This window comes from Takifugu rubripes, chromosome 5 (genome assembly GCF_901000725.2).
Source record: "Takifugu rubripes chromosome 5, fTakRub1.2, whole genome shotgun sequence".
NCBI classification, from domain to species: domain Eukaryota; kingdom Metazoa; phylum Chordata; class Actinopteri; order Tetraodontiformes; family Tetraodontidae; genus Takifugu; species Takifugu rubripes.
In genome coordinates, this window is record NC_042289.1 from 5,584,144 (window position 1) to 5,593,677 (window position 9,534).

The following is a 9,534-nucleotide window of genomic DNA, read 5'->3' on the forward strand; positions in this document are numbered from 1 at the left end:
TTCCTCCATGGATGCTTTGCTGAGCGCGGGATTATTGCATCTGTGCCGTCCTTTTTTTCCCTTTTCACTGAGCTGTTTTTCTTTCTTTTTTTTCCCACAGACGTTCTTGACAGAACTGCCGTGATGCACGAGCACTCGGATTCCTCTGACGTCACGCAGATGGTTTGACATCATTCCGTTACAGTGCGCAGACGTTCCTCTACACGCGCTTCGGCTCCAGCCGCAGAAACGCGTGGCTTGTACTGCCCCCTGTAGGCAGCAGCGTGCAGCGCACATCAACCTGAAAAAGCCAGCTGCAGCTGCATCATCAGCAGCACTCGTGACTTTCCTGCTGCGAGATGATGTAATGTGAGACTAGACGACAGATTAGCATATAACATACAACAACGCTCCATAAATAATGGAAAGGGCTGCTACTCCGTGGGCTCTGCTGGGAAATATAGGATGATGTGTTGGTGAGTCTGTAAGCCAGCAAAACCTGATTTAGAAGAGCTGTTTCTTTGCTTCTTGTGACTGCAGAACTGTGTGTGTGTGTGTGTGTGTGTGTGTGTGTGTGTGTGTGTGTGTGTGTGTGTGTGTGTGGTGTGTGTGTGGTGTGTGTGTGTTGCCTTGGCTGGCTCACCACAATGCAATCCAGCAACCATGATCTGTGGCATCCATCAAATGACAATTTAACACACAAACGCGCGTGCACGTGCACACACCCACTTCAAGCACTTGCCATCTTGATCAGAGTGCAATCCAGTAGAGGTTGCCAGAAGTAAAAGGTCATACTGCAATCACTCATACCACACACACACACGTGCAGCTGACATTATTACAGGCATCCACTGCGTCAGAAAGGTAAATGTGATAAATGTGATCCTGTTTACATCACAACTACACACAGATCTTCACCTGGCACCCCCATCCAGATCCCACCACACAATGTGGCTCATCTGGTCTGGAATCAGGAATCAAGCAATAGAAAGTTTTTGATTCGTCCTTTGCACGTCGGGAGGTTGAAACCCCCCCAGCTCGGAGCAGGACGTGCGGTTGAACGTTGGACTGCGGCATTTCATGAACTCGGTGATAAACAATCGAAGCCTGTGGAATCAATGAATCTCAGGGCTGCTCCGCATGCAGGAAGCAACGCGACCCCAGGAGAGGAAGCACAGCAGAACCAGCTGCAGCGGGCCACCTCAGCGTGGGGACGGCGGTGGCGCCATGGCGACAGGTCGGGAGCGGAGCCCTGACCTGACACGTGGCCTTTCTGCACCAGGCTCTCCAGGGTTGAGCGACTCGCCTGCTGCGACTCTCGAGGAGCTTGAGCCGCGTCTTCTGGAGACCAGGCGCTCACGTGCAGCCCGCGCTGTGCACGTACGGTCGGCGTGTGCCTTTGCTGAGTCGTCTCATTTGGGAGTGATTAGTCAAAGCATCACATTTGACACAATGAGATCAAGCCGGGTAGAAGCCACACGGCGCTGCCATGTGTCTCTATCGCACGCGCCTGCGCACGAGGGACCGTGCACACGAGTGCTGGCAGATGTTTTAACAGCCGTGTTCACATATCCACAAAACATCATGTTTTTTGTCTAGTGTATCTCCTCACACATTTGTTTGCTCCTCTCCTGTCACCTTCTCTCCCCCTCTCTCTCTCTCTTTTCTCTATCTCTCTCTCTCTTTCAGAGCTCATCTGCTTCCCTTTAATCTCCTCCTCCGTTGGTTCCCTCCTGCACGCGACGCGTCCTCTCCTCATTTACCGACCTAAGCTGTCTCCTGCCATCCTCATCATTCTTTTCTCTTCATAAAGAAGGCACAGTTGCCCTCCTTGTCCTCCCTTTCCCTCAATGTTTTCTCCCCCCTCACTCATTCACCACATCAGCCCTAAATAATTCACACGCTCATGCACCTGACCGCTGCTTATCCACATGATTGCCTTCCTGCCTGCCTTTTTCCATTAATTCCCTCAGAATCTCTCATCGTGGGGTATTTTCTCCCTTTTTGGGGTCTTTTGTTCATAGATTCTGTTGTCTTTTTTACTCCTGCAAAGGTCACTTTGGTGTTTTAAGTTCAAATTAAGTTCAGCCCCCGTGGGGATGTGCTGCACAATATTGTGTGTTTGTATATTAAGTGTGTTTTCTTGGTGATGGAGCATCTTTAGAAGAAATAAGCCAAGCAGAAATGATCATTTCAGCTGTTTAAGCACTTGTCAAAGCTTCTCTCCGCTGTGGCCTTCTGCCCTCAGAGACGCTGTCTGCTCCCATTTTCTAATTTTCATCAGTGTTCAGCCTGATTGAACTCTTAATAAAAGGTTCAACGGTGCGGCCCGCAGCTCCTTCGGGAGTTACGTGCGTCTCATTTCTCACTGTACATTTGTAGCTGTGCACTAGCTAATGAGTGTACACTTGTGAAAAGGCAAGCAGAGACGGGAAGAATGGTGTTACAACCTGCTGCGATGACTGGACATCATCGCTTTGGTTAAATGACTCCTTAGCCATGCTGTGGATTGTATTGACCCTAATATACTAAAGAAAAAAGACACTATTGGCAGATTAACAAGGCTGATTTAATACAGCACGGCCATCCACGACACCCCTCAATGATAATTGTATTAACACAAACTTGCCTCGTCCATGTAAATCATCCTCTTATCCCATCACTAATTACTTCCTATTCATGTGTGTGTGCTATTGTACACATACCCTCAGCAGAATTCATCCTGCTATCCCAGTCAGGACATGTTGGCTGGTCCTCATAACTTCAAAGGACCGTTTGAGATTAAAGACGCGGTTTTAAGGTTCTGCTCAAGGTCGACTCGCTTTAATCGGGTTACAGTCATATATCTCCCCATCATTTGATGAGTGTGATTGTCCACAGGACAGAAAGGGGCAGAATCAACACTTCCTGAGCGTGTGATCCTATGATGTGCGTGCAGCTTGTAAAATTAGTGCACATGTACCTCAGTGCCACAGAAGGATGTATGGACGTTAGCTGCCTCGCTGCCTAAGTGGGACACTCAAAATAGCTCTTTGGGCCTGCATCAAGGACACAGACTGCTATAAGTTGCCTACTGTGTGTATGATTGTGTTCCAACTTGTTAACATATATGTGCCTGTGCATGGGAGCGTATGTGCAGCATTGCCAGCGCACCTGAGATGATTTGTGTCAGGTGTTCCTCGCTGTCTCCTGTCGCTCCGGTCGAGCTGAAGTGACGCTCGGTTGTGCAACAATCAGAAACGGCATCATCAGATGTAACTCAAAGATGTAAAACACAGAGCGTCTCTAATGATGTCGAGATCCGCGGAGCGGAACGGGGAGCTCAGGAACAACCTGGGGAAAAATGGGAGCAGATTTTATTATTTATAGCCGGGTTTACTTGTTCCGGGGGAGTTTACATGTGGAGCACAGCTGGGAGAGCCCCCCCTGGACACGGTCCTGTCCTGCAGGAACAGGAAGCTACAACCTGAACGCCCTCTTCATCACTCCCCGAGTTCCACCTTCTCTCGAGACTTTGGAGAGTTTGTTTTCCTAAATGACACTCGGGCGTTGTCCTGTTTTTATTCCTCATTGCTGCTTTTATTCCTCATTGCTGCTTTTATTCCTCATTGCTGCTTTTATTCCTCATTGCTAATCAATTGCATCCACTGTCTGCTCTGATGTGTCCGATGGATCGATGAACTCTACCGAGGCTTTACTAGTCTGCTTGCATCTGCAGGAAATTGACTGTTTTTGCTCAGATTTTCGCTGTCACAGCGACTCGTGTGTGGAATATTTCTATTTTGCCTTTGCCTCCATTTTTTTTTTCTTAAAATGTTTCTAGAAATTAGATTTTAAGCATGAAGTTGGGGGGTGGGGGGTAAGCCACCGCTGTAATATTGATTGTTGTTTGTTCACAACACTTTCACCGCAAAGCAGAACTTCGTGGGTCGCGACTGATAGCTGCAGCTTTACCCTGTGGTGACGATCAGAGCGTAATCTGGGCTTCTGATGTGTTTTACTCTGTATAAATAACAGTCACAGAGCTCACGTTGAGCACGTTATGCTGGCTGTTTGTTTTTGTTTTTAAAAGAAAAAGAAAATAATTTTTTGGGGTATTTTTTTGGGGGGGGGGTTGACGCAGCTGTGCTGATGCAGCTTTGTGAGCTGGACGGCATCAGTTGTCGCCCGCAGGGACCAGTGCATCATGGGACATATGCAGAAGCACTGACATGGCGGGAAAGGGGGGGGGGGGTCACTTCTGGCTTGACCGTGGCTCAGCTCCACTTTACAAAAACGCGAAAAATGTTTGCTTCATACGATTTATGTCCACCAGTATTCCGGGAAGTGCCGCGCCTGGACAGGCCACATTTAGATCTTCTAATCAACCTGCTCACGTAGCGACAGAGTCCAGCGTTAGCGTGGATCACACAAACACAAGCCAGAGGTAGGAAAATGCACGAGGCGCCAGGATTACAGCGTCAGAGGACACAGTCTGACAGCCTCGCACACAAACACGGCTCTCTCTACAAACACACGGAAGAGTTGCAAAGACGCCGGGGAGCACTCCGAGGCATAAATTCGAGTTACATAAAGCATGTGCGCGTGCATGAGTGCGGGCTGGAGACATTAGGGTTCAGTGACAGTGTCAGAGGGCGGCTCCGCTCATTGTGATGGAAATGCAGCGAATAGACAGGAGGCAAAGGGCTGAAAGCAGTGATGGTCAGATGGTTGCAGGACGATTCTCCGTGTTTAGCATCTGTTCCCTGTGTCTTCAGTGAAAGGTAAAGTCAGTGTGCATGAAGGGCTTTCACCTTGACTTCCCATCATTTCCCAACATGCACGTGCATTTGTGGTGCGCCTATAGTGAAGGAGAACTTGAAGAACCCTCACCGTCCGACTATACTGTGTCCATTTGCGCTGCACAGACTCCTCTGTGCTCCTTGTTGGCATTTTGCTGGTATTTGGAGAGGTCATACATAATCATGTCCATTTTAAGACATTCGTGCTTGTGGGTGTGTCTACCTGCACGTCTGAACGGGTTAACCTAATTAAAGGAAACAACTCCTTGCTTAAGAGCAGCAGACATTAAGAGCAATGGAGAGCTGATGTCTTAACAGCTGATACATAAAATATATGGACCTGTCACACACTGATGCTTGCTCCTGTGATTTCTCACGTCTTTATTTCCTCTCACTCCCTGTAGTCCCTGTGTCCTGCTCTGGCAAACGGAGCAATTCATATTGTCATTTCCAAAACCACTTTGTCAGATTTTCGACGGGAGGACTAAGACCTGGTTTAATGCGGGATGCCATCTGTCTGGATTTGAAATTAGATTTCAGGCTAACTGAGCGTATGTCGTTATTGCAGAGACGGGACCTGCTGATAAAGAACAGCTGAGATCTGCAGTGACAACAGGAAATGATGAGCAGGCAACAGAGAAGCGAAAGACAGGACGAGGTCCAAAGAATCCGATTTTGATTTGTGAAGGTAAAAAGAATTTTCTGCCTTTTTTCCTTTTTAAAAAAAGTTTATGCTCTTTTATTGTAATGTGTACTTACTAAGTACACAAGTTGCATAAATATAGTTTACATTTATATTGTGTCTTTCAAGTAAGACTAGAACACTTAACATGCACAGGGACGAGCAGTCAGGGAGCAGAAGTGAGCAAAGTCAGCAAAGGTTGCAGGCTCAGGAAAACAGATGGTGTTTGAGGCGTCTTCAAAACATGTCCACCGCTTAAGGAGAGCCGGTGTCTGCAGGTGTCTGCAGGGAGGACGTTCCTGAGGACTCGGCTGCATGTGACACTGAAAGCTCTGCCTCCGGACACCAAGAAGAAGAGGGGAGGATCTGGGACTTGACAGGAAGTCAGTGAAAGTGGAAGGGGGTGGGGGTGGGGGTTGGGGCGGAGAGCTACTGTAGACGTGTGCAAGTGAAAACTCGAGCAGCAAAGTTCTGCAGCCCGTCTGGGGCTCTGCTGGAAACGAATCACGGCCTCTCCAAGATGGGGGTGATTTGGACCAGTTCAAAGGAGGAGGCAGCACCAAATTCCGGGGAGGTGTTTATTATTGTGAGCGTGATGAGGGAGGCAGCAGACAGACAAACGGACGTGTCCTGCTCAGGGCTGTGAGCCTGGTGTCTAGGGATCAGAGAAGAAGCCTTAGCTTTAGTGGCTAGCTTAGCCAAGATGGGGGCATCAACAAGCATGAAGGAAGAGAGCGAGATATACAGCACATATCCAGTGTGTGTGTGTGTGTGTGTGTGTGTGTGTGTGTGTGTGTGATTCTGCAGACGGCTGAGGAAACCTGCAGCCCCAGTGGCGGTGTCACATGTCATCTCATCAACAATGGGCCAGAATAACAAGAGGGCGGAGGAGGAGAAAACAGGGTGAGAGGATGAAGAAGGTGTTTGTAGGGTGGAGCGAACAGCATCCTCTTCCTCTCTCACCCAGTTCTTCCTCCCTGAAACCCCCCACGTTCTGCACTTATCGTAGGAAAAGGACTATAAAGTAGAGGACACGATTTGGAGTCCCTTCAATTCTGCCCCAATCTGTGGACAAAAAGAGTCATTTCTTTTTTTCTTAATCTGTTTTCCCTGTTTTCTCTTCATCCGACCATAATAACACGAGGCTCAGCTTCTTGCCTCCGGCTACGGTTTTTGTTTTTAGGTAAGTAAAGCCGAACACAGCAGAGCCCGTTGCCTTTGTGCACGTGTGTCTGTGTGTGTGTGTGTGTGTGTGTGTGTGTGTGTGTGTGTGTGTGTGTGTGTGTGTGTGTGTGTGTGTGTGTGTGTGTGTGTGTGTGTTGGGGGGGCTTGACCAATCAGTTCAACTTTTCTCAACTTTGAACAGAAACATGGTTTGAGCAGCAGCGTGTCACAGGGGAGGGGCAATGGGGGGGGGGGGGGGGTACGGGCAGTGAGCTGGGAACAACAGAGATGAAAAGATACGAGGCTGAAAAATGAGGAGGGAAGAGGGAGAGAAACGGTGGAAACAATGCCGGGGGGCGGGGGAGTGGAGGTAAACAAGGATGATAAAGTCAGGACAGACTGATTTTAAGAGGTGTTCTGACAATAACAAAGGCTGACGGAGGCAAACAGCAACAAGACACGGACACCTCGCGTATACGTCGTGTCTTTGACGTTTACTTCTGTCATTTAAACATATTGTTGTACTGCATCAAAGGATGATGTCAAAAACTAGCAATGGCAGCACAGAAGGCCCAGGCGTTGACTGCAGGCATTCATGAATTATCCATGAAAAGGTGTCTTCTAATCTCAGCTGTCATCGGGAAAAAGACGTGTGCACCTTTTCGGGGGGAAAACCCTGACCGGTCTGTGTGAATAACAGCAGCAGGACACTGGTCCACAGCTCCGATACAACTTTCTTTTCTGGAGAAGCATGTTGGCTCCAGAGCCCAGGGCAGATGCCTCTGCTGCTGCTGCTGCTGCTGCTGCTGCTGCTGCTGCTGCTGCTGCTGCTGCTGCTGCTGCTGCTGCTGCTGCTGTGCTGCTGCTGTGCTGCTGCTGCTGCTGCTGCTGCTGTGTTGCTGCTGCTGCTGTGCTTGCTGCTGCTGCTGCTGCTGCTGTTGCTGCTGTTGTTGCTGCTGCTGCTGCTGCTGCTGCTGCTGCTGCTGCTGCTGCTGATGTTGCTGCTGCTGCTGTTGCTGCTGCTGCTGCTGCTGCTGCTGTGCTGCTGCTGCTGCTGCTGCTGATGTTGCTGCTGCTGTGCTGCTGATGTTGCTGCTGCTGCTGCTGCTGCTGATGATGTTGCTGCTGCTGCTGCTGCTGCAGCTGCTGCTGCTGCTGATGTTGCTGCTGCTGCTGCTGCTGCTGCTGATGTTGCTGCTGCTGCTGCTGCTGCTGCTGTGCTGCTGCTGCTGCTGCTGTTGCTGCTGCTGTGCTGCTGCTGCTGCTGATGTTGCTGCTGCTGATGTTGCTGCTGATGTTGCTGCTGCTGTGCTGCTGCTGCTGCTGTGCTGCTGCTGCTGCTGCTGCTGTTGCTGCTGCTGTGCTGCTGCTGCTGCTGCTGCTGCTGCTGCTGCTGCTGCTGCTGTTGCTGCTGTTGTTACTGTTGCTGTTACTGCTACTGTTGTTACTGCTGCAGCTGCTGCTCCTGCTGCTGCTGCTGTTGCTGTGCACCACCACAACAGAGGTGCACAGCAGGTCATCAGGCCGCTCAGGTCAATAGTGTCGTTGCATTTTGAAGGCATATTCAGCAGTAGCATCCCAGCTCACACTCCACGCTGATGAATAAATTTTGTTTTGGGATCCAACAAGCTCTGCTTCTCTCCTCCTCTGCCTCCCCCCACCTCTTCCTCCATCTGTCATACTCATTGTCTTCTTCTGTCATTCCTGCCGTCAATCACTGATATTTCAGGTTACATTTGAGAGATTTGCATTAGGCATTCGAAGCCTGAGGGGCTGCGTTTCCTCTGTCCAGAGGAGAAGGAAGGATGCAAACTAGTGATCAGAGCCAGCTGATGTTCACATAAACAATCCATCAGCAGCTTCAGAAGCACACTTTAAATCTTAAACACACACAAAGTCCCAGGAGGAGCCTTTGGTAAGCAGTCAAATTGCCCTGTCAGGGTAGCAAGGAAAGACAAGGAAGGTGATAAAATGGCTGTTTTTACAAACTGTCAGGATGTGTCTCCTTCCATGTCTGTCTCACACACATACGCACACACATCAACACAAACACCCACGCACATGCCTTCTGCGTCAGGAGCCTTCTTTTCCATTATAAGAATGTTTTAATAATTTATTTGGGTGTTTTAAAAACACACTGAAACCCCAGACTTTCTATAAAAAAGCACCTTGTTGGGGGGGCAAGAGTTTTTAGATTCCTTGGAGATCTTCACTGATTTTAACCGGGTACATAAATTTCTGGTAAATGTTCCACGTGTCCCATTTCCAAGGTAATGTTGCCAGAGAAGGAAAGGACTCACCCCCAACACACACACACACACACACACACACACACACACACACACACACAACCATGGACCATTAGGACTTGAAGAGCAGATGCTTCTGTGATAGTGGACCCCAAATGTCATCAGAGGATATTTGCTGCCTGGATCACACATGGAAAGAGACGACAAGCCGATGTCGGCCATTCCGCTCACGCATGCTCGCATGTCAGTTGATGACAAACAGGGTCAATTTTCATCAAACCTGTTTCATTGTTCCACTGTACCTATTTATGTCCATTCTGCCGCCCTGTCCTCTCCATAACCTGCATCCAGGATGCCGTGACAGCAGACATTAGGTGGAAATAGGCACTAGATTTATCATAGAAATTACTCTAAATTATGTTCATTATAGTTGTGGGGCGAGATGGACTTTTCCAAAACAATCTTAGATGATTCATTTGCCGAGCAGGGCCTATTTTCTTTAATCCTAATGAACTGCGACCGTCGAAATGCACCCCTCTGGAAATGGCACCGCAGGTTAGTTTTTCCATTTTGGGAGCAAAAGTTCTCCTCAGCGTAATGTCGTGAAATGAAATACCAAAGGAATACATTTTTAAACTTAATAGAATAGAATAGATAATAGTCATAATTGTGTCAGCTG

General features: G+C 48.8%; 1 long non-coding RNA gene across 1 annotated transcript; it reads left to right on the forward strand.

Moving 5' to 3' along the window:
- The first annotated feature begins 4,247 nt into the window (after positions 1-4,247).
- LOC115249919 (uncharacterized) lies at positions 4,248-5,826 on the forward strand. Its single transcript, XR_003888527.1, has 3 exons — positions 4,248-4,405; positions 5,329-5,448; positions 5,599-5,826. It is a non-coding gene; the product is annotated as an uncharacterized lncRNA (long non-coding RNA).
- The last annotated feature ends 3,708 nt before the right edge of the window (positions 5,827-9,534 follow it).